Source organism: Protopterus annectens, chromosome 6.part0 (assembly GCF_019279795.1).
Source record: "Protopterus annectens isolate FY-2018-M chromosome 6.part0, PAN1.0, whole genome shotgun sequence".
NCBI classification, from domain to species: domain Eukaryota; kingdom Metazoa; phylum Chordata; order Ceratodontiformes; family Protopteridae; genus Protopterus; species Protopterus annectens.
In genome coordinates this window covers 1,300,274,440-1,300,300,279 of record NC_056737.1, presented here as the reverse complement: position 1 = coordinate 1,300,300,279, position 25,840 = coordinate 1,300,274,440, and the positions used below count along the sequence as shown (strand labels likewise).

The 25,840-nt window shown below is 44.3% G+C and overlaps 1 protein-coding gene across 1 annotated transcript in view; it reads right to left on the bottom strand.

Moving 5' to 3' along the window:
* The window catches only part of EPC2 (enhancer of polycomb homolog 2), a 3,037,718-nt gene that overhangs the window by 936,431 nt on the left and 2,075,447 nt on the right, over nt 1-25,840 (bottom strand). The gene's annotated exons all lie outside the window — the stretch shown is intronic.

Here is a 25,840-nt window from a genome sequence, read left to right as displayed (position 1 = left end):
GAAACCCCTTTGTGCAATACTTTGGCAGCTGGTGGTTTAGTGGAGAAGCGAACAGATCTATGTCTGGAGTTCCCATGACACTGTCAATTTCTGAAATACATGAAGATCCAGTTTCCACTCGTGGGGATCCATGATTTGTCTGCTTAATACATCTGCTAGGGAGTTCTGTGCTCCTGGCAGAAACCTTGCCCTGAAGAGTCAGTTGCAGGCTTAGCATGATCTCCCATAAAATCATTGCTTGCCTGCATAGAGGATAAGAATGTGTTCCCCTTGCTTGTTGATGTACCACATGACAGTTGTGTTGTCTGTCAGAATCAACACCTGCCCTGGAAGAAGTAACTCCTTGAACGCCATCAATGCAAACTGGACTGCTAACATCTCCTTCATGTTGATATGTAGATGCTGTAGTCTGGCAGGCCACTTGTCTTGTATCCACTTTCCATTTAGATGAGCTCCCAAGCAGTGTCCGAGGCATCTGTCGTTAAAATCTGACTCCGCCTCTGGCGGGTCACAGAGAGTCCCTTGTTTAGGTGACATTCCTGAGCCCACCACAAGAATTCCTTTTGAAGGCAAGGTATTATTTGAATGACAGTGTCCAAATCTTGGCAGTGCTGTGTCCATACATTTTTGAGATACCATTGCAGCTTCCTCATATGCAGTTTGGCATTGGGAAGCACCAGAATACAAGATGCCATGAACCCTAATGCTTGAAGGACTGTCCTTGCAGTCAGCACGGACTGATGAGATAGTTGATGGAAGTAAAGTGACAGACTCTTTTGTTTGTCCGGGGTTAAAAGGCCATCTGGGCTGCTGTATTCAGTCTCACACCCAGAAAGCACATGTCTTGAGAGGGTACTAGACTGGACTTATTTCGTTCACAGAATACCCTAGGCATCTTAGCACTGCTATGACATATTCCAGATGCTGTAGAAGGTGTTCCTTTTCTTGAGCCAGAATCAGGCAGTCGCCCAACTAAGGATAGATTTGAATGCCTTGAAGCCTGAAGTAAGCTATCACTGGAGCCAGAACCTTTGTGAATACTCTGGGCGCAGTAGATAAGCCAAAGGGCAATGCAGAGAACTGATAATGAAAATCTCCAGTTGAAACCGCAGATACTTTCTGCAACTTAGCCTTATAGGCACATGAAGGTAAGCTTCCTTGAGATCCAAAGTTACCATCCAGTGATCCTTGCCTAGCAGAGGTAAACAAGTTTTTCTTAACCGGGGGGTTCCAAAAACCCCCATTTTTTTTTTTTTTTTTTTTTTTCCCCCCCCCCCCCCCCCCCCCTTTAAACTTTGGGAAAAAAAGTCCAAAAAATAAAAGGTTTTTTTTGGGTTTTTGGGGAGGATAAAAAATTTTTAAAAATCCCCCCCAAAATTGGGGGGCTTTTTCCACCGTTGGTTCCCCCCTTCCCCCTTTGGGGTACCCCCCAAAGGAAAAAACCCCCGGCGAAAAAATTTTTTTAAAATGGTTCACTGGTAGTTCATAGGCATAAGGTCCACAAGACTACTGAGCAGCAGAGCCCAATTCACCAGCTATGCAAATGAAAGCTGAAGGAATCAAACTGAACATAGGTCATCTAGGTCACAGTCACAGCAGCATCATCCCTTTGTGCCAGGCAGGTAAAGTACAGTTGTGTACACTTACCATAAATGTAGATGTTCGAGTGTATTCACTGTTGCAATCATCACATTTCGGTTATGTGCTTGCAGTAGCCCTCATTTGACCTGATTATCAAAGTCTTGGGTCCCAAGGCCAGTTGCTGTCTCATCTTCCGTGACGCCAGGTAGTCAGGGGTATAAAGCATGCAGCCAACGCCATTACATCAGTTTTCTTGCCCCAGAAGTCAGGTGCCCCCATAATGGGAAGAAATTATATACAATGTTACACCTCCAACAAAAAAGCAAATACACCAAAAAGCTTTTAAGTATAGTAAAGGAGAATAGTGGTATAGCCAAAAAGAAGTCGGGGCTGGAGGAGGATAATTAGAACTGCAACAGTGAATACACTCAACATCTACATTTATGATAAGTGTACACAACTGTACTATGTTTTTCGTGTTTCACTGTTGCAGTCATCACATTTGGGTAGATTCCCAAAGCTAAGGATGGGAGGAGGAATTTAGATAGCATTAGGACCAGCTATAAGGCCCTGCAAGACTGCAGTGGCAAAGCCAGCTCTGGATTTAGAGAAACTTGACAAATGGTAATGCTTGGTGAAAGTATGTACAGAATTCCAGGTGACAGCTTCTAGGATGTCTCTGGTAGGGACACCTCTGAGAAAGGCTGTAGAGGTAGATGCAGCCCTGGTTGAATGGGGTCTAATCCCCTGTGGGATAGGTTTTCCACGGTACTTATAGCAGAAATGAATGCAATGGCCTATCCATTTAGAAATGGTTTGCTTTGAAATAGCCTTCCCCTCTGCCCCTGCAGCAAATGCCACCAGCAGTTGTTCAGATTTCCTTTCAGGTTTAGTTCTGCCCAAGTCAAATTTAAGTTGTCTGTGCACATCTAAGGAGTGCAGCATCCATTCCCTTTGTTCTGTGGATTAGAAAGAAGGTTGGCAAATGAATGGACTGATTAAGAGCCACACTGGATACCACCTTAGGCATGAAAGAGGACTGGTCCTGAGGGACACCCTGTCCGCATGAAAGATGATGAAAGGCTCCACTGCCATAAGGGCCTGTAATTCAGATACCCTTCTTGCTGAAGTGATTTCTAAAAAGAAACCTGTTTTCCAAGAAAGGAATTTTAACTGCGCGAGTTTTTCCAATACAAAATTAAGGTAACAGGCTGGAGCTGGGGCTCTCCTGGGTGATCTTGAGTTTTTGGCCCCTCTGAGGAACAGCTTGAGCAGTGGGTGGGGTTCTCTGTTGTAATGAGCTGAAATGGCTGAGAAGTGAATTTTGATGGAAAAGGAAAGGCCCTTGTGAAGCATCTCAGTTAAGTATTGAAGAATCTGAGATAAATTGGGCGCTAGTGTGACCATCCCTTGACTTAGGTTCCAGGCACAGAACCTTTTCCATTTTTCAGCATAAGATTTTCTAGTACTAGGCCTCCTTGCCTCCAAAATAACATCCAACACTTGTTTACTGAGGGATGGTAACGGAGAGATTGGGTAATTAGCCAGGCTGCCAGACTCAGGGTTTGAAGCTGGGGGTGTAGAATCTGGCTCTCCTGCTGAGACAGCAAGGTAGGGGTCTGAGGTAGGTGCCATGGGGCCAGCTGTGACACTGCGCAAGAGGGGGTACCAGTGTTGGCGTTGCCAGTCTGGTGCAATCAGTATCATCCTTGGTTTATCATGTTTGATCTTTAGTATTACTTTGGAAAGGAGAGGCAGAGGAGGAAAGGCATAAACTGATAGATTTTTCAGGCTGAAGGACAGATCATCCATTTTCCAAGCTTGTTTGTGAGGAGTCCTTGTGCAGAATTTGTCCAATTGGTAGTTCTGGGGGGAGAGAAACAGGTCTATATCTGGGATCCCCATTTGTTGATCAACATGTTGAAAATCTTTGGTTCCAGTTTTGACTTGTGTGGGTCCATGAGATTTCTGTTTAGTTTGTCTGCCAGTGCATTTAATTTTCCTGGCAGGAATTGAGCCTGTAGATGCACTTGGTAGCTCAAGGCTGTGTTCCACAGAGCCATTGCTAGTCTGCAGAGAGGGTAAGAATGGGAACCCCCTGCTTGTTTATGTACCACATAACAGTGGTGTTGTCCGTCTTTACCATTAATTGTCCTGGAAGAATGTGGTCCTTGAAGGCTGTCAGAACATTCTCTACAGCTAACATTTCTTTTTGATTGATATGTAGGTGCATTTGACTTGGGTTCCATTTGCCCTGAATGCACTTCCCTGCCAGGTGAGCCCCCCATGCATAGTCTGATGCGTCTGTTAGGGTTTGGGTGGCAGGGGTAGAGTGAATGGTAGTCCCTTGTTTTGGTGGCAGGCCTCTGCCCACCAAAGGAATTCTAACCGTAGGCAATGTATGACAGGAATCATTGCTTCTAGATCCTGAGAATGTTGACGCCATAGGCTTTTTAGATACCACTGTAGTCTCCTCATATGCAGTCTTGCATATGGAATTAGTAAATGCACGAGGCCATGAACCCCAAGGCTTGCAGTATTTGCCTTGCAGATAGCAGGGTTTTAGTGGCCACTAATTTGAAGTAAGTTGTCAAATGAATTTGTTTCTCTGGCGTGAGGAAAGCCATCTGGGAAGTTGTGTTCAAGCTTGCTCCCAGGAATATAATTTGTTGACAGGGTACCAGATGTGATTTATTTTCATTTATGGTGTACCCCAGACAAGTTAACACCTTTTGTACAAATGCCAGATGATTCAAAACTATGTCCTGGCTTTCTGCCTGAATTAGACAATCGTCCAGGTATGGGTATATCTGAATATTTCTTTGCCTGCAAAATGCAATGACTGGAGCTAGGCACTTTGTGAATACCCTGGGCACAGTAGATAAGCCAAAGGGCAGTGCAGAGAACTGAGAGTGCATGCAGCCTGCTTTGAAGCGTAGGTATTTTCTGCAAGAGTCCCTGATTGGGATGTGCAGGTAGGCTTCCTTTAAATCCAGTGTTGCCAACCAGGCATCTTTGCCTATCATGGGAAGCAACTGCTGAAGAGTTAGCATCTTGAATTTTGGAATCACCAAAAAGGTGTTTAGGATAGACAGATCCAGGATAGGACACCGTGAGTTGTCTTTTCTGGGTACCAGGAAACGTCTTGAGTAGAAACCTTGTCTCTTTTCCTTATCTGGTACAGTCTGAATAGCCTTTAATCTTAAGAGAGAGAGTACTTGCTTTTGAGCCTCTGCCCACTGATTTGGGGGTAGATCTGGCCAACTGTTTGGGGTTGGTAATGTGTGGAAGTGAAATCTGTATCCTTGGGAAACTATGTTTAAAACCCATTTGTCCTGTGTAACGAGTTCCCAGTTTTTTGCTTGCAGAGCAATCTTTCCCCCTAAAGGAGCAGTCAGTTGAGAAGTGCTTGGAAGTTTTAAAGTTAAAGTCATTGAGACAGCTTACCATAGGGGGGAGTCTTACTACTCCCTGATTTGGAAGTGGGAGCCCCCCCCACTGCTTAGTCCTGTGCGTACCCTGGGAATGAAGCCTGGATGTTCATCTGGTTCTGGGTTTCAACTGAGAAGGCCTGGAAGTGGCAGAAAAGGACCAATTTTTTGAGGGCCAATGCCTACTAAATCTAGGAGGCTGCACTTGTAAGAAATCTTTAACAGTTTGCACAGATTTACCTTTTTCCTCCATTTTTAAGAACTTCTGCTTTGTCGCCAAACAGGCAGTACTGATTTAAGGGAGCATCCAGCAATTTAGTTTTAACATGATCTGGCAAAGATTGCTCCTTAAGCCAAGCATGCCTTCTAAGTACAGACCTGGTGACAGCAGCCCTGCAAGATGCCTCAAGTGAATCAAAACCACATTGCAAAGTATGTTTCATGTTACCTGTTCAGCAAAATGCATTAAATCCTGTAAATCCTTACTTTCAGCACAATCAGGAATCAACATCATTTTCTGTTTAAACAATTCAATAATATGCTGCTGATACTTTAACATATGAAACTGGCAATTTAAGGCCCTGATGGCCAAGGTTGCAGAAGTGCATACCTTCTTACCCCATCTACCCAGGGCCCTGATTTTTGGCAGTAGTAGCCTTAATGCCCTTGGGTCCCTGTGAAATGGTCTCAGGATCCGCAGTAGGATTTTTAAAAAGGAACTTGTGAGAACCAGGAACCCTGTAATATCTATCAGGTTTTCTGGGAGCAGGAGGTAGAGAGTCAGGGGCCAAGCTAGATTCCAAAAAGGCATTGTCAACAATGTCCAGCGCAGGAGGGATAGCTAAAGGCCTGTGTTGGGGCAGGAGTAAGAAATCTCTAAGCCTCTTTTTAGAATCAGAGTAATCCTGGCTTTCCCAATGAAAATGCTCCCTAAGAGTATGCAAGGTTTCACCAAAAGAAAAATCCCCTGGGGGAGAAGCAGAGGGAATAGTCTCCTCTGCATCGGAATCCTCATAGATAGATAAGGGTAAATCCTGGTCATCAGAGGAAACAGAAATTTCAGAATCCTGGTCAGAAGTATCATAAACAAATTCAGTCCTAGGTCTCTCAGAGGGGGAAGGCTGGCTTCCCCTGATTAAAGTAGTAAGGTCTCCAGCCACTCTTATCATTTGTTTTTAGGCATAGAGGCCTGACCATGTGGTCTGGGTGTCAGTTTCCTAAGCATGGTTCATGTTTTAGGCCTAGAAGAAGAAGAAGAAGATGGCGTTGGTTTAATATGCAAGTCAGTAGGCCTGAATACACCCTCAGAAGCCAGTGCCTGCACAGCAGCTCTGGATCCATCCAAGGTAGAGACATCCGTAGGTTCCACAGTTGAAGCATCCTGCGGCATACCAGACTCTGAATGGGTCTCAGTAGAGGCCTGCGAATCTGAACTAGCAGCTATCAGGGTCTGCAAAAGCGCCTCACTGAGTACTGGCGACTAGCTTAGGAGAAGCATCGTCTGCAGCTTTGGACCATGGCGGCCTGTCTCTGTCTTTATCTTTGCGTTTTTTCGGAATGTCAGTAGTCGGGTGGCTTACCGAAGACATATCTGGATATTTATAAGCAAAAATGTACAGACGACGAATAGTTTGTGGTTTAAATAAGGCACAAAACCGACAGCGAGGTACGTGGTGGTCAGGGCCTAGGCAAGGAATACAGTACGAATGAAAATCTTTATGAGGTATTTCTTTTCCACAAGAAATACAATTATTGACTTTTACTGACATTGGTTTAGAGCAAGAAAAAGTTTCCCCAACAGGGTACTTAGCTTTTAGTTGAAGACTTCGGTTCTGAAACTCGAAAACGAAAATTTCAGGAGTTGGCCAACCAGCACTTGCGAACTGCTTCTGCTTCGAGCACCGCACGGCAAGAAAGACTGATGTAATGGCGTCGGCTGCATGCTTTATACCCCTGACTACTTGACGTCACGGAAGATGAGACAGCAACCGACACAGGACCCAAGACTTTGATAATCAGGCCGACTGAGGGCTACTGCAAGCAGATAACCCAAATGTGATGACTGCAACAGTGAAACACGAAGAACATTGTACACACAGTTACTACTACTACTACTACTACTGACTACAGGGACATAATTTAACAGTTCTTTAGCAAAAAGCAATACCCTTCTTAATTCTGCAGTGTTGCAGGAATAAACCATAAGCATCGTGACAATGAGCAGAAGCACAGTGTCAAGTATAAGTGAGCCTCTAACCTGAAAATGTGCTACTCTGCTAGAAAAATCAAAAGCCACCATCCAAGCATCTGAAGTGACTTTTTACAAAAGTAACACTACCAGATTTGCCAGTACGTGAAGGTCCATTGCTGACAAGGAAAAACAAACACTCTGGACAAAGCCCAACAGACTGCACAGAAGAATGTTGTTGCAAGTACTAACACTTACCAAATGCAAGGTACTGTTTTCACAATATACAGTGCAGACTGCTGTACAGCTGAAAAACATTTTAAGAATGGTTTTCAATAAAACTTTACTAACAAGAAATGTAAGCAATTCAACCCTGATCCCAACAACTGAGCAATGTATAATCCATTAATTAAGCTCTTCTGGAAGAAACAGATTTTATGTACAAGTTAAAATTCGATACTACAATAATAAGCTAACAAATAAGGATTATAGTGAAAAGAAACAGTAAAATCATCCACTGTTATTAGCTTCCTATGAAAACCTGCTGTATTCTCAAAACTTTGATGCTCTTAAGTATTTTGTTTACAGAAAGTACTAGTAAAACAATTAATTCTCAAAACTAGTTCAAAAACTAGCAAGGAAATAATGGATGCAAAAAATGAAAAATCCATGTATCTGCCAGAAATGAACTCAAATATCTACCGTTGCCTGCAATATGTTTGACTTGAGTTCAACTGTAGCACGAAGAGCTGGAGGACAAGCAGAGGACAGGACCTCTTTCCTTGGAGGAGATGGTAGATTCTAGTAGCTAGAGAAACCTTCACTCATGATTGGTCAGTGTCTCAACCAAAGCAACTGCAGACAAAATCTAAACTTGAGGGATGGTGAACACCATTATGGGGTGTACTGCAGCATTTCCTGTAATACATAAAAGTGCAGCTTGGCTATGTGGGGGTGTTAAAACAAACATTAAAAATATTTTCTGGTGTACGTGGCTGCCTGGATCATTTGTTTATTTAACATTTGTTTACCGGGAAAGTCTGACTTGGAACTAAGCCAATTTTCAGAGGCCTGGGAAGAATTGCTCTAGACACATATCTTTGAAACGTGGGAGGAAACCTACACAAAGGCAGGTAGGACATGCAAACTCCACAGAGAAGGCACCCCAGCCGAGAATTGAACCGGAGAAACTCTTGCTGTAAGGCAACAACGCTACCGCTGCACCACTGCACCGCCCTGGCCGTCATATACTTATCAATAACAAAAAGTACAGTTGTGTACACTTACCATAAATGTAGATGTTCGAGTGTATTCACTGTTGCAGTCTTAACCAATGGGTTATCCGGCTCCCGGTAGCCCTTGATCAGCCAGAATACCAAAGGTAAGTAAAAATGACTTTGGCTGTCAGTTGTAAAGGATGTCTGATACAAAAGGAGGCAGCTGACGTGACATAACAGTCAGAAGCCCCCAGAAAACAAGGCTTAAACCAAATTTTGCCTGTACCTTAGGAAAAGAGAAAAAGGGGGAGGGAGGGAGGGAAAGAAGGACTGCAACAGTGAAACACGACCATAAATGTAGATGTTCGAGTGTACCAGAGAAATGGGAAGAGGAACCAACAGAATCAAGGATTGGAGATAATGCCCTGCAGAACAGCAGTGGCAAACCCTGCCCTGGCTCTTGAAAACAAAGGCAAATTATAATGCTTTGTGAAATTGTGAACAGAAGACCATGTGGCAGCCTCCAAAATGTCTTTAGTAGGGGCACCCCTTAAAAAGGCTGCAGAAGTGGAAGCTGCTCTAGTTGAGTGGGTCCTAATGCCTTGAGGAGGAACCTTGCCATGAAAAGAATAACAAAAAGTAATACAATGTGCAACCCATTTAGAAATGGTTTGCTTCGAAATAGTCTTGACATGGTTTCCAGGGGCAAAATTGACCAATAACTGTGCTGATTTCCGAAGGTCTTTAGTCCTATCCAGGTAAAACCTGAGCCGTCTATGCACATCAAGAGAATGTAGGATTCTTTCATCTCTATTTCGAGGATTAGGAAAGAAGGTAGGAAGTTGTATGGACTGATTAAGAGTCAGGCTTGAAACCACCTTAGGCATAAAGGAGGGGTTGGTTCTCGGAGAGACCCTATCTGCATGGAAAATAAGAAAAGGCTCCACAGCCATCAAAGCATGCAGCTCCAAAACCCTCCTTGCTGAAGTTATAGCCAAGAGGAAGGCAGTCTTTCACGAGAGAAACTTTAAATCTGCAGTGGCAGCTGGCTCAAAAGGAGGAAGAGTGAGTTTCTCTAGAATAAAATTAAGATCCCAGGCTGGAGTAGGTGCCCTTCTGGGAGGTTTTAAGTTGCAAGCATCTCTGAGAAACATTTTCATCAGGGGACGAGAGAAAAAAAGAAGTTATGTACTCACTATAACGTTCCATGTTGGTAGTCCATCTCACCCTTCATTTTTACATATGGGTTCGGAGCCGATCCTTGGCTCCAACTCGGCCGATTTACAAGCTGGAAGACTTCTGGTTGGCTCGTGGCTAAGCTGGTATCCCATGGTGCACCAGTACAATCCCCAGATCTTGTTTGCTGCTCACTAGAATAACAACCATAAAAACAACCAATACTAAAGGGTCTCCAACCAAGGGTAACCAAATTGCTACTTCCAGATCTTCCAGGATGGGGGCAGGTTGGTAAAAACGAAGGGTGAGATGGACTACCAACATGGAACGTTATGGTGAGTACATAACTTCTTTATGTTAGGTAGTCCAATCTCATCTTCATTTTTACATATGGGACAGCGCCCCTAGCACCTTATTCTTGGGTGGCTCATTGGAAGATACTCGAGCACTGTGGAGCCAAAGGATGCTCTACCCCTGGATGCCAAATCCAATCTGTAATGTGTAATAAAAATGTGAGGGGTAGCCCACATAGCTGCTGCAGAAATATTATCAAGTGGTACCCTGGCTTGAAAGGGTGCAGAGGTAGACAGCGACCTGGTAGAATGAGCCTTGATCCAGCAGGGTAAAGGTTTGCCGTCCGAGCTATAGATAAAGGCTATACAACTGGAAATCCAATTAGATAGTGTCATTTTAAAAACTGGTAAGCCCAATCTAGAGTCAGAAAAGGAAATGAACAATTGATCCGATTTCCTGAAAACCTTAGTCCGCTGTATATAAAAACGTAGTTGTCTATGACCATCTAGCTGAAGGAAACGGTACTCGCTGCATTACAGTGGTTAGGGAAGAAAACTGGGAGTTCTATTGATTGGTTTAAGGTAGCATTAGAACAAACTTTGGGGACAAAGGAGGGATTAGTACACAATGGCACCCTGTCTTTGTGAAAAATCAAATATGGTGGCTTAATAGACCAGGCCTGTAGCTCCGACACCCGTCTAGGTGATGCGAGAGCTACCAGAAACAAGGTCTTCCAAGACAAAAATTTTACAGAAGATGCGTGGGAAGGTTCAAAGGGGGAAGATGTCAATTTGGACAACACAAAATTTAAATCCCTAGAAGCCACTGGTTCTTGCAGAGGTGGTCTCAATAGAGTGGCCCCTTTCAAAAAGGTCTTGCACAGCTTATGAGACATTAAATTGGTATCTGGAAAACCTAAGTGAAAATGAGAAATTGCCGCCAATTGGACTCTGATAGTGGCAGCGGCAGATCCTTGCTGAAAAAGCTCAGAAAGAAAATCCAGAATCACAGGGATAGAAGCAGTGTATGGGGATCTACATTCATTCTCTATGCCCAAACAGAAAATCTTTTCCATTTACTGCCATACAGCCTCCTAGTTGAAGGTTTATGGGAGGACATATGAATATGTGACACTGAGGATGATGCATCATGAAGCCTGACTAGGGATGGAACTGGAGCAGCCACGCTGTCAATTTGAAAGTGCGGATTGAGGGGTGTAGCGTACCCGACATGTGAGTCAATAGATCTGGAGCTGGGTCCAGAATCCAAGGATCATCCAGGAGGAGAGGCTCGAGGAAGGGGAACCAGACCTGACGAGGCCAGTAAGGAGCAATGAGGATCAACTTGCTTCCCAGCTGACTGGCTTTCCGAATCACTTTGGAAATGAGAGGGACTGGAGGAAAGGCATACAGAAGTCCCATGGGCCAATCGTGAGCCACAGCATCTCTGGGAGTCTCCCCCAGAGGGGGAATGAGGGAAAAATAGCTGCTGCATTTGGTATTGACTGGGCTGGCAAAAAGGTTGCAGAAAGGCTGTCCCCATTTCCTTAAAATCTGATCCACTGTTTCCCATTTCAGAGACCACTCATGAGGCATTAGGATTGCCCAGCTGAGCTTGTCGGCTATCACGTTGGTTGTCCCTGGAATGTGCGTTGCAACCAGAAAGCGCTGGGAATTAATCTCTCATTCCCAAACTCGCATGACCTCTCGACAGAGTGGGTAAGATCTGGTACCGCCCTGTTTGTTGATATACCAAACCACTGACATGTTGTCTGATTGTATCGCAATTGTCCCTAGAGGAAGAAGGTCTTGAAGTGCTTGCAATGCCAGAAGCACCGCCCTCATCTCCAGAACAATGACATGCAAATGAGCCTCGTGTTCTTGCCATGTGCCTTGGACAGTCCTGCCGAGATAATGCCCCCCCACCCAATCTGGGAGGCATCATTATTAGTAAAAAATCATTATTAGTAAAAAAATACGAGCACTCATAAAATCAACTAAGGCCAATTTTGAGAGAAAAATTGCCATGGATTCAAAGGACAATCATAAGGCCTTTTTCAGCTATGTTAGGAACCTGGGTGGAAACTCACAGATATGCTCAGAATTAGTCCAAAATGATACAAAAATCACTGAACCCACAGACATTGCCAACATACTGGCAGACAGGTTCAGTGCAAACTTCACCCCTCTCCCCTAAAGGAGAGATAACTATCCCAGCCGAGTGTAGCCTCCCGGACATCTCAAATGCGCAGGTGAAAGCTGCTCTCTAAAGCTAAAAACACAGCATCAATGGGACGGATGGTGTCCCCGGCTGTGTGCTACACGAGCTAAATGAGGAATTAAACCCGCATAAGGCAGCTGTTTAATCTCAGCCTTACCACAGGATACGTGCCCAAGGAGTGGCGTGCAACTGTGGTCCCACTCCACAAAGGTGGCGCCTTCACGGACCCTGGTAATTACCGCCCATAAGCTTAACAAGTCTAGTCTGCAAAGCTATGGAGAGGATCATAATGGAGCTCATAAACAAAGATATAGGGACTTGCAGACATTGGACCCGACCCAGTTTGGCTTTGTCAAGGGAAGATCATGCCTTTTGAACTTGGTCGACTTCTTGAAATAGTCACCAAGGCCATTGATGAGGAAAGGCAGTCCATACAGCCTACCTTGACCTTGCAAGGCTTTCGACACAATACCCCACTCGGGTATTGTAGAAAAACTTACCAGCTTAAATGTAAACCCATATGTCACAAGATGGGTTGCAAACTGGCTTAAGGACAGAACCCACAGGGTTAGAGTTGCTGGCGCTGTGTCAGACTCCAAGCCGGTCACAAGTGGTGTCCCACAGGGCTCGGTCCTTGGCCCCTATTGTTTGGCATCTACTTCTCAGAAGTACAGGCCAACATGGGAGGACTTTGGCTGACAAAGTTTGCAGATGACTGCAAACTGGGCCATAGTGGAAAGTGCATCGGACACTGATATCCTTCAGAAGGGACTCACGGAAACAGATAGCTGGTGCCAGAGCCATGGCCTGAAGTTAAACGCCAAAAATGTATAGTCATACCCTTCGGGAAAAACAAGGTAACCCCAAGCTACCATATAGGTGGCAATCCACTAAGCACAGAAGAGGTTATCAGGGACCTGGGGACCCAGGTTGACAGTGGCCTTTCTTTTGACACTCACATTGCTAAAGTGGTTAGAAAGACCTTCTACATTGCCCACCTGATCATGAAGGGATTCACATCCAGATCTAGTGAGGTCATTGTTCCCTGTACTCTTCACTTATCAGACCAATGATCGAGTACAATGCCCCATTCGGGATGTATCTCACCCGACATCTGCAGCAATTGGAGAGACCCCAAAAGTTCCTCACCAAAAGGATAAAGGGACTCCAAAATCTGTCATATGCTGCCAGATTGAAGAAACTCCAGCTCTATTCAGTCGCATACCGTCTGCTCAGAGGTGACATGTGCCTGACATACAAGGCCATGTCCAACCCGGAATTAATGGACATGCTCCACCTCAAAAATCCAAATCCACCAAAACCACTAGAGCAAGCGACTTAAACCTTAGCACGGATATAAAAAGGACGTGCTGGAGGGATAGATTTATCACTCAGAGACTCCCTATGCTGTGGAATAAAATCCCGGTCCATGTGAGGCAGAGCACCTCGCTGACTCTGTTCAAGAGAAATCTAGACCTGTGGATGGGAGATCGTAGGTTTACCCCGGGAATCATCTCTGGGTCACTGCTGGACAGAGGCACAACAAACTAATGGGCACAGTATTTTTTCATATAAGGGGTGGCGTAAGCCACAATAATTTGGGCTAGGCTTATAAATGCCTTAGGGCAGATAGCCTAGTATAGACCTATGAACCTATGAATCAGTGGTCACAGTGGCAACGGGTTGGGCCAGAACAAAGGGGGCACACCCATGATCGGTTGATTGGGAGCTATCCACCAAAGAAGGTACTTCTTGCATGATTCCGTTAGCAGGCTAGGATGACTCAGTGGGAGATATTGGAAGGACCATTGGGAAGACAGAAGCCACTGGAGAATTCTCATGTACAACCTGGCTAATGGTACTAATAGAATTGTGGAAGCCATAGTTCCGAGGAGCTGAAGAACCCACTTTGCTTTGACTTTTCGCAACGGAAGAAAACGTTGAACTTGGGAGAACAAGTTTTGTGCCCTTTCGGCGGGGAGACGAGCTGTCATGTTCACTGTGTCTACCTCTGCGCCTATAAAAATCACAGATTGAGAGGGCAATGATGCAGATTTTTTCCAATTCATGGAAATCCCTAGCTGAGCACAAAATTGAATCATGGCGTACCTGTTTTGGAGGAGTAGATGCCTGGTGAGGGCGGTCAGGAGCCAGTCGTCCAAATACAGAAACACCTGGAATCCCTGACGTCTCAGGTGAGCTGTCACTACTGCCATGCATTTGGTGAACACCCTGGGGGCTGTGGTGAGATCAAAGGGCAGAGCGCGAAATTGATAGTAACTGGCTCCCAGCCGGAAGCGTAGATGGCTTTTGGATGCCTTGTCCATTTTTATGTGGTAGTAGGCATCTTGAAGATCAGGGAGCACATCCAAAAGTCTTTCCCTAACAAAAGGAGTATAGACTGCAGTATTACCATCCGAAACTTGCCCTTCTTCACTGATTCGTTCAATCTGCTGAGGTCCAATATTGGCCTCCAATCTCCAGTTCGTTTTTGGAACTAAAAAGAACCTGGAGTAAGTTCCGGATCCTATCTGGTCTGCTGGGACAGGCTGGATGACTCTTTTTAAGAGCAACTTATTGACCTCCACAGTTGCATGATCCCTGCGATTGGGTGGTACATCTGGGATCCTTTTGGGAACAAACGGTGATAGGGAAAAGGCTATGATATAGCCTCTGGTAACAACTCTTTGTACCCACTTGTCCTGGGTGATATTTAGCCAGGCTTCGAAGAAATGGTGGTTCGAATGCAGGACCGCAACCAAACCAATTCGGTAACAGAGTGTCAAAATAGTAACAATGCTGAATTCCCCACAGGCACCACGTAAGTCCAATGAACAAGTTGACTTTTCAAAGGTAAATATACGAGAATGTCACTTTATTCTCCACAAATACGACAAAGCACGAAACAGACGTAGAAATTCACAATAACACAAATCCAACACGAATGTTAACCTAGGTTTCGTCTTAGTATGAAAGACTTCTTTAGAACAACTATTACAACAATTCCCTGGTATAAATACCCTGCTCATTACCAATCAAACATTAATCAACCTACAATTAATTACACTTAATTATTTAAATAATATTTAACTAATTAACCTATATTGCCACAATATATTACTACTTATTATATTACTAAATTATTTATCCAATTGTAAAATAATGTTCTGTGTAAATTATATAAAAATATGAAAATTAATGTTAAACTTTTTTATAAACATGCACATATACAAATGCAAAACCCTGCTCACTTTATAAATAAACCTAAAAACTTTAAAAACTTTAAAATCCATAATATTCTTATGTACTTATAAAATACATTAATATATTTGCATAATATTAACTAATAACAATAATTTACATTAAAATATAATACATAAAATAATGTTGTAATACATGTCAAATGAAACACAATAATTTTGCATCCCCAATGAATATATTAAAAACATATATATGTAAATGATGACGAAATTAATATTCAATAATCAAAATAAATACTTATAATTAAATTCATAATTATGACTTATAAATAAATTAATAAATGAATTCATAATTAGAATGAATCTAACCATTAATAAACCTAAGTTTTAATAAAGAGGCCATACTAATGTTATCATTTAAGCCCGGAAATCTAGTGGCATCGAATTTTAATTGCCACATCATTTCACATACATCCAAATGAATGTCCAAAATATATCCTTGTAGATCCTTATTTATTTGTTGAATAACAATAAATTTAAAATTGTGGCCCGGATACTGTTTAATATGCCTAAAAAGAGCATTGGTATTCTTTTGATGCCTAATATCAAGAAGGTGTTCACCTATCCTATTCTCTAAGGGCCCTACAGGTTTTACCTATATAAAAGGCTGAACATCCATTACATTTTGCCATATATACTACATTTTTAGAATAACAATGGAAATGTCCTTTAAATAACAATATTTCATTTTTCACCAACATTTTATTATTAGTGGTTAGGATATAAGCACAAAGGCTACATCTCCCACATTTAAAATTTCCATTGGGTCTGCATGATGTCCCACCTACTATTAACATGTGTACTTCTCTCTAATAAATTTTTAAATGATCTTGCCTTCCTGTATACATTCATAGGTAACTCCTTCAGTTTCCTACTAACATTTGCATCTAATTTTAACATTTCCCAATTATTCCGAATAGTATTAGTAATAAATTCTGTATCATAGGTATATGTAGTTATAAAGAATAAAGAATCTTTCTTATTATCTTTATTATGACTTCCTTCACTCATATATAATGGGTGATATTTAGCCAGGCTTCTTGGTACAAAGAAATGCGACCCCCAACCGGCCCCAGAGAAGCGCAGTCGGGCTCCACATCAGGAGTGCTGATAAGGCCGTCCTCGAAAGGAATCACGGCCTTGTTGGTATTGCAGACCGCCCCTACCTCTAGGGCGACGTCTGCCATTTCCTCCTCCTCCTCTGCCTCTGAAGGAGGATTCACCCTGTGTGTCAGGAAAGACCTTCTGGGACTTTTTGAACCACATTTTACCACCCTTTTGACCCTTGGGGTATGGTCTGGAAGGGACAGTAAAATGCACTCCCACGGCAGAAAGGGTCTTTCCTTCTTGCTCACACCGAGTGAGTGTACCCTTCACCTTGGAACCAAACAATGAGGAACCATCAAACGGAGCGTTGGTGAAAGTAGACTTGAATGGTTCTGCAAAATTACATAAGCGCATCCAGGAGTGGCATCTCAAGGCAACTCCGAAACCCGCTGCTCTACTTGCTCCATCCGCAGCATAAGAGATAAGTCGCATGGAGGAGTTAACCACAGAATTTAAGGTGGACAACTGAGTAGAAATCTTGTCAGGAACTCCCTCAGTACATGCACCTTGTATGTAAACTCCTAACTCCTTGAGGAGATCCCTCTGCAACCTCGTGAAGTGCGTGTGATAGTTCAGCGATCGAAGGGTAAAGGCCGCTGAACTAAAGATACACTTCCCAAATTTGTCCATCTGTCGAGACTCCTTGTTTGGCGGATGAACAGATGAAGAAGTCTCCGTCAACTTCTCCATGGCCGCCGCCACCACAATGGCATCTACGGGAACGGCCTTGGACAAGAACACTTTACCAAGAGGGGCAGACAAGAACTTTCTCAGTCTCCTGGGGACTGGCTCCACGGTGTCAGGAGTATCACACACCTTTCGACTAACTAGATCCATCAGTTCGTCAAAAGGTGGAGACACCCAAGAGGCAGAAAGTTGAGACCTGAAAGCCTTCAGGTACACAGACTCCTCATCAAAAGGGTTTAACAGTGGGCCAGTTGCACCTTTGCCTAAGGATCTCCAAAATGTCCACAAAGGAGACATCATCAGAGGACGACTTGGGGGACCCTTCCGACTCCTCGAGGTCAGTGTCCAATGTCAAAGACTCATCCTGGGAGACAACACGTTTCCTCTTACATAACCTCTTCCGGGGAGGCTCCTCGGAAGGACATTCTGGGGATGCCTCGGAAGAGTTGGGGCCACCAGCCGATGGTTCCTGAGGCTGCAGGTCTCTGCTGTCTCCAGAGAGAGTAGGGCTGAGACTGAAGTGGGTGCTCTCGGTGGAAGAGTGCTGGTACCACTGGTAGGGGCTGGAGAATGAGAGAGCACGCTCCTCATCATCTCAAACACCGACCTCTCCAGAGATCGATGTAGGGTCCGAGCTCACCCTGGACGAAGCACCTAGAGGAAGGCTTGGAACCGAAGATCGATTCCAACCCTCCGTCGGTGCTGACAGGAGAGCTTCGGCCCCTGGACACGACTGATGGCACAGAGCGTGTCGGAGCCGAACCCAGCTCCAAGGCAGCAACAAAGTGAGCTGGAGCCAGCATTTCCTCTGTTGGCACCCAGCACTCCGGCTCCGAAAGGCCAGTATGGCTCAGAGGAGGAATAGCAGACAAGGGCAAAGCTGGGCCAAGTGGCTCCGGAGCCGACTGGGTCACAGCCAACAATAATTTTGATAAGGCAGACATCTTCAGGAGTCTCAGCACTATCCTCTCCACATCATCTTCTGAGAGGTTTCTGGAAGACATAGTAGGGGATCTTGACCTGGGGGGCACTGGAGACTTAATTGTTATGGAAACCAGTAGGGAGCTTACAGATTGGCTCCGAGTAGCAGAGTCAAATGCTGTATCAATAGGTTCAGAGATCAGCTCCGAAACACCTATAACCAACTCTGACACCACAATGATGCTCTCCATCAGCTCCGAAGGCCGAGTCGTCGAGGAGGCAGATTTGGACTGTTTCGACTGTTTAGGAGGTGGCTCCGAGACACAAGCCAGTGCTGCAGAAGGCCTATTTGAGGATTTTGATTTCCCAGACTTAGAGGAAGCCGAAGAACTGGATAGTGCTTCCTCAAAGCATGGTTTCAATAGACACTTGAGTATGAGTTTGTTCTTTCTCTCCTGTAACACTCTAGCAGAGAAAGCATGGGAGAACAAGCACGATTCCTGCTTCTGGAGCATTTCTCCCCGGGCCTCCGCTGAAAATAGGATCTGTGGAACCTAGTCGGACTTTCCCGGTCAACAAATGTTAAATAAATAAAATAAAAAAATAAATAAAGTGGATGGCCCCTAGGCAGTAGACACAGCTACTTTGGCCATCCGTTAAAGACATCTTTTGGGAACATTTCATGCACTTTTTGAACCCCGAGGGTTTATGTTCCTTACTTTCCTTAGACATTATTACACACACAAAACCCAGAGAGATTGAAAGAGAGAAAAAAAAAGGAGACTAGGCCCTCTAACTAAAACGGGCCTGGCCCTAAGAAGGAGTTACACAAGGACTAGGTCCTCTAATTTAAACGGGCCTAGCCCGGTGTAGAGAAAGTTAGGTCTTCTAATTTAAACAGACCAGAAAGGAAAGCCCACTCACACAAGAAAACCATAAATGACAATAAATTTCTATATTTCTAATAACAGGTAGTATACTAGGGAGGCTGCAATCCTAGTAAATTCACAAGCGGATCCCCGCCAAAAACAATCTCAATATAGCAGAACCAAAAACAATCTCAATATAGCAGAAAACTAACTGCCAATGGTGACCAAAAAAGGTCAGAATAACAACAGACAAGACAACAGGAGCCCCTGTTGACTAAGAGCAGAAAACCGCCAAAAAATAATACTCTACCTAATAATCAAAAAATGCGCAACGGTGCCTAAAACTAACTGGCACACAGGATACGAATAACCACTAGCAAACGAAGTTGCACTCAAAAAGGGCAAGCAATACAATTGCCTAATATATTAGCAACACTAAATATACAATAAAAGTTCTAATAAAGCATTGAAATACAATACTGAATATAAAGAATTTGAAAAACTTAACCAGAGCCAAGAGAAGCACAACCAAACTCGTTGACGCGGCAAACAAGATCTGGGGATTGTACTGGTGCACCATGGGATACCTGCTTAGCCACGAGCCAACCAGAAATCTTCCAGCTTGTAAATCGGCTGAGTCGGAGCAGAGGATCGGCTCCGAACCCATATGTAAAACTGAAGGTGAGATCAGATTACCTAACATTGGGTTGTTCAAAAGAACAATGAGCAGAAATGGCTGAAGCATGGATCTTGACAGAGGAAAGACCACCCTGAAGCAAATCAGCCAGGTATTCCAGGATCAGAGGAAGGGTAAGCTGAGAAGAAGAATCCCCTCTAGCCTGCATCCAATGAGAGAATCTTTCCCATTTGCCAGCATAAGACTTCCTAGTACTAGGCCTCCTGGCCTCCCCTCAGCACTTCAACCACCTGCTGGGAAAATGAAGAAAAGGATGGAGACATACAATGAGCCATGCTGCCAAATGGAGAGACTGAAGATGAGGATGTACAATGTTTCCCTCTTCCTGAACCAAAAGATCTGGCTTCAGAGGAAGATGCCAAGGAGGAAATTGGGAGAGACTGTGAAGCAGTGGATACCAATGCTGTCTGGGCCAGTCCGGAGCTATGAGAATAGTCCTTGGTCATTTGTCCCTGATCTTCAATAATACTCTGGGAAGAAGAGGAAGAGGAGGGAAGGCATAAACTGACAGCAGCGTCCAAGGGAAGGACAGAGCATCCACTTTCCAGGCTCTGCTGTGACACTGTCTGGTGCAAAAAAAAGAGGTAAAAGATGGTTGTCTGGAGAGGAGAAAAGAGCCACTTGAGGAGTGCCCCAACATTGAATGATGCTGTAAAAAACTGCTCTGTTCAGCTGCCACGCGTGAGGGTCCAGGGTCTGTCTGCTCAACTGGTCTGCCAAAACATTGAGCCTTCCTGGAAGAAACTGAGCTAGGAGATGCAGGCCCAGGGATGCTGCTATGGACCAAAGACTCATGCTATGTCTGCACAGGAGGTAAGAATAAGTCCCTCCCTGCTTGTTGATGTACCACATGACTGTGGTGGTATCTGTCCTGACAAGCAGGGACCCTGGAGAAAGAAGATGCTTGAAAGCTAGTAAGGCCTGCTGAACTGCCATCAACTCCTTTAAATTTATGTGCAGGTGCATCGGCTGGGCATTCTAACGTCTTTGTCTGCATCTGCCATCCAGGTGAGCTCCCAAGACGTAGTTCGATGCATCTGTGGTAAGAACTTGAGTGGCAAGGGGTGGGTGAAAAGGAATGCCTTTGTTTTGTAGACAAGCTGTTGCCCACCATAGAAACTCTGTCTGCAGACATGGAAGCAGAGGAATTATCACATCCAGGTCCTGTGTGTGTTGACACCAAATGTTCTTGGGGTACCATTGCAATTTCCTCATATGCAGTCTTGCATATGGAATCATGAGAATGCAAGAGGCCATGAATCCCAGAGCTTGCAGGTATTTTCTTGCAAGGAACTGGGTCAGGCTTGCCAAGTCCTTGAAGTAAACTGAAAGAGTTGTCTGCTTCTCCTGGGTGAGATATATCATCTGGGCGGCTGTGTTCAGACTCGCTCCCAGGAATGTCATCTTTTTAGATGGCACCATTTTTGATTTTTCCTCGTTGAGTGTGTAACCCAGGGAAGAGAGAAGAGTCTTTACAAATTCTAGATCCTTTAACAGCTTTTTCTGAGAATTCGCTTGAATTAGACAGTTGTCCAAGTATGGAAAAATCTGAATTTTCTTCTGCCAGCAAAAAGCAATGACTGGAGCCAGGCACTTTGGCTTATCTACTGCTCCCAGAGTTTTCACAAAGGGCAGTGCAGAGAAATGATAATGTTGCTTGCCCACCCTGAAATGAAGGCAATGCCTGCAACGTTCCCTGATAGGGATGTGCAGATAAGCTTGAGATCTAACGTTACCAGCCAGGAATCATTTTGCAACATTGGCAGCAACTGATGCAGAGTGAGCATTTTGAACTTTGGAATTATAAAGAAAGAGTTCAGGATGGATAGATCTAGGACAGGATGCCAGATGCCTTCTTTTTTTGGAACTAGGAAAAGTCTGGAATAGAAATCCTGGCCTACCTGCTGAGCAGGAACTGATTCTATTGCTCCCAGATACAACAGAAACAAAATTTGCTTTTCTACTTCTGCCCTTTGGTTTGGAGGAGTGTCCGGGAATCCTTTGGGTACTGGAAAGGTGTGGAAAGAAAACTTGTGTCCTAGAGATACAGTTCTGAGTACCCATTGTCGTCCGTGACGGTGGCCTAGATATTTGCAAAAAGGGCCAACCTTCCCCCTAAAGGACTCTCCGGGCAGGCAAGAACAGGCAGAAGTTGGACAGAGTCACTGAGAATGTTTAGACTGAGATGCAGGCTTAGACCTTCCTGCCTTGGAAGAAGAAGCCTGCCAATGCTTAGACCTTTGAGGGGTAGCCACCTGTCCCCTAGAAGATTTGTAACTTCTAGTCCTAGAATGGTTCTGTATGCTGGTATCAGGGAACGTCCAACTCTTAGAAGGGTAAATCCTGCTAAAGCGAGGAGGCTGAACTTGCAAAAAGTCTTTAACTGTCTGCATAGACTTGGCCTTGTCTTCCATCTTCTTGAGCACTTCCTCTGCTTTGCTGCCAAAAAGCTTAGCCTTGACAGGCTCTGATAGGGGCTGCTCCCTGAGCCAAGCATGCCTTCTAATAACAGAACCAATAGCTGTAGCCCTACAGGAGGCTTCTAGAATGTCAAAACCACAATGTAAAGAATACTTATTGACTACATTGGCAGAATTCAGCAAATCCTGCATATCCTTACTCGTAGCCAGCAGAGGCACACTTGCTATCCTAGACTTAATAGCTTCCAAGATGTGCTGCTGGTACTTCAGCATATGAAAGACAATTAGTAGATCTAATAGCAAGAGTGGCAGAGGTATAAACCTTTTACCCCACCTATCTAGGTTCCTAGATTCCCTGTCAGAAGAACATGATTTTTAGTAACAGTGGCCTTAACTCCTTTAGGGCCTTGAGAAATAACCTCTGGATCAGCCAACGGATTCCTGAAAAGAAACAAATGAGAATCAGGGACTCTATAGTACCTGTCAGGTTTCCTTGGAGCAGGAAGTACTGAATTTGGAGTCAAGGAATTTTCCAGAAAAACATCATCAACCACTTCCAACACAGGTGGAATAGCCAAAGGCTTTTGCTGAGGCAAATCCAAAAACTCCCTAATCCTTTTCTTAGAAAAGGGATAATCCTGACTTTCCCATTTAAAATGCTCCCTGAGAGTATCTAAAGAATTACCAAAAGAGAAATCTTCTGGAGGAGAAGCAGAAGGGATGGACTTCTCTCTGTGTCTGAATCCTCAAAAGGAGAGAAAGTCTGAGAAAACTTCATCAATAGAAATGCTAGACGTATCAGAACCTGAATAAGACAAAGCCTCAGGAGAAACATCCCTACCTCTCTTTGAAGGAGGAGACTGTGAACCCCTAATAAGAGTCAAAAGGTCATCAGCCATTTTAACCATTTGAGAGTGAGGGGAACGAGAGGAAAATGGACACTGTTTCTTCACAGGCTTACGACTGGAAGATTTACCTGCAAGTCTGAAGGACTCGGGAGGCCTGGCAACCGCCGAAGTTGCAGCCGAAGTGGTCGGTATGAGCTTGCTGTAGACAGAAGGTCAGAAGGCAAAATGGAAGGCGGAGGCCTTGGGGCCTCTGAAATGGTCTCAACCGAGGCCTGCGGTTGAAATCTGTGGGCTGCAGGGACTGCAAAGGCACCTCACTGGCTACTGCATGACTGACTACCAACTTAACATCATCAGAGGACTTGACCTTCGGAAGCCTGTCGCAGTCCTTATCCTTACGTTTCTTGGGGATATCCGAAGCCTGAAGACCAGCGGACGCCATACTGACAAACTTCGGTCAAACTACAAAATGTTTAGCTAAAAGCTTAGCCTGATGACGAATAGTACGCGGATTAAAGGAAGCACAGAGCTCACAATTAGGAACGTCCTGGTCAAGGCCTAAACAAATAATACAATAGGAATGAAAATCTCTATGGGGAATCTGCTTTCCACAGGTAAGACAATTATTAACCTTTTCTGACATTCGTTAAGGCAAGAAAAGAGGATCCCCAACACGTTACTTTAGCTGTAGTTGACTTCAGCTTTGTAGTCAGAAACAAAAAAGGTAAACTGCCAACCGGCACTCGTGCAAGAAATGCTTTTTCTTCGGGCTCCGCGCAAGGAAGACTGAGAAAGTGACGTTGGCTGCCTCCTTTTGTATCAGATGCCCTGACGTCCTTTACAACCGACGACAGCCAACGTCATTTTTACTTACCTTTGGTATTCTGGCCAATCGAGGGCTACCAGGAGCCGAATAACCTACTGATTAGGACTGCAACAGTGAAACACTATGCACATCAAGAGTTATTTCTTCCTGGAAAAAGAGATTCTATGTTTACTGGGCGCAATGATGGTGGTGGGAGTGGAGAGGAGCTAAAATAAAGTTTGGAAGTTACTGCTCTGAGGTATAACAAACAGAATGGTGTCCCACAAAAAAAGAGAGAAAATTATGTTTAATCTTACACTTCTTAAATTGGAAAGCAAACAAAAAACGTGGACATGTATGCTAAGTCTGAATGGGCCCTGCATGCATTAATTCCAGAGATATCTGTAAGTGTTCACTATCCTTGTATAATTATCATATGAGAATTAACTGCACATTAGAAACAACTCACTGGGCATTCCCTACAATATCAACTGCGATCACTGGAGTTAATGTTAAGATATGTATTTCTGTATTTACTTACTTATCTTTTGTTTACTACGAGAAGCTGAATGGGCTTACAGTTCCATTTTCAGTGGAGGTCTAGGGTGAATTGAGGGGATAAAGCCCCAACTATGACACTGGTGACAAGTTTGATTAGTGATCTGGGTGCCTACAAAAGCTGGCTAGGAGGGATGGGAAGGAATCATTTTTGCTTTATCCTGCTTGCTACAGTTCCATGTTGACCCAGCTCACGGTCCCATAGTGCACTCACACTACGTAGCCAAGGGAAACTAGTGTGTGGAGCCAAGCTTCCCCATTGGGAGGTAGCGCCTGTGACCTCAGAAAAGCCAGCCAGGGGTAGGCTGTTCCTAATGGGAAAGGAAAGTCCATCTTCCAGGACCAATAAGCTGGAATCCTCTGCATCTGAATCCTCATAGGTAGATAAGGGTATATCTTGGTAATCAGAGGGATCAGAGTCATCGGACTCATGGTCTGTTGAATCAGAAGGAAAATTAATTATTTGTCTTTTAGAGGGGGAAGTCTGGCTTCCCCTAGATTTATAAGATCTTCAGCCATTCTAACCATTTGTTTCTGTGGAATGGGAGCTTGAGCATGCGCTTTGGTCGTCGGTTTTCTAGGCATAGTGCGAACTCTGGGACTGAAAGACTCCGTTGTTTTAGTCTGAAACAAAGTAGTAGGTTTAATATGAACATTGAAAAGTCGGAATACACCCTCAGAAGCCGGTGCCTGCACAGCGGCTCCGGACCCATCCAAGGTAGAGACATCTGCAGGTTCCATAATCGAAGAAGCCTCTTGCAGCATACCGGACTCCGAATGGGTCTCAGCAATCAGTGGCCCGCATATTTGTAGAAGCGGGTATCAGGGACTGCGAAGGCGCCTCACTAAGTACCGGTGGACTGGCGACTAGCTTAATGGAAGCGTCGTCAGCAGTTTTGGACCTATGCGGTCTGTCTTTATCCTTACATTTATTTTCAGAAGATCGGTAGTCGGATGGCTTACCGAAGCCATTTCAGAATACGGAGAACGACAGCAAAAGAATTTAGCAACAAAGACAGACAGACGACAAATACTTTGGCCATTAAACAAGACACAAAACCAACAGTGAGGAACGTCGTGGCCTGGGCCTAAACAGGTGACACAGTATGAATGAAAATCTCTGTGAGGTATTTGCTTTCCACAGGCGAGACAATTAACTTCTTCTGAAATTAGAGCAAGAAAAAAGAATCCCCAACGGGGTACTTAGCTTTAGAAGACTTCAGGTTTTGAAACTCAAAAAATGAAAATTTCAGGTAGCAGCCGACTGGCATTTGCGAACTGCTTCTGATTCAGGCTCCTGCGCGGTAAGAAAAGCTGAAGTAATGGCATCGGCTGCATGTTTTATACCCCTGACGTCATGGAAGAGGCAAAAGCATCCGACACAGAAATCCCAAGACTCTGGTATTCGGGCCAACTGAGGGCTACTTACAGGCAGATAACACAAGTGTGATGACTGCAACAGTGAAACATGAAAAACATCTGCACTGAAAATCCTTAAAATGAACACCAAGACAAAGCAACTAATTACCTGCACGTGACAGTGTGGCTGAATTCTGCTCCA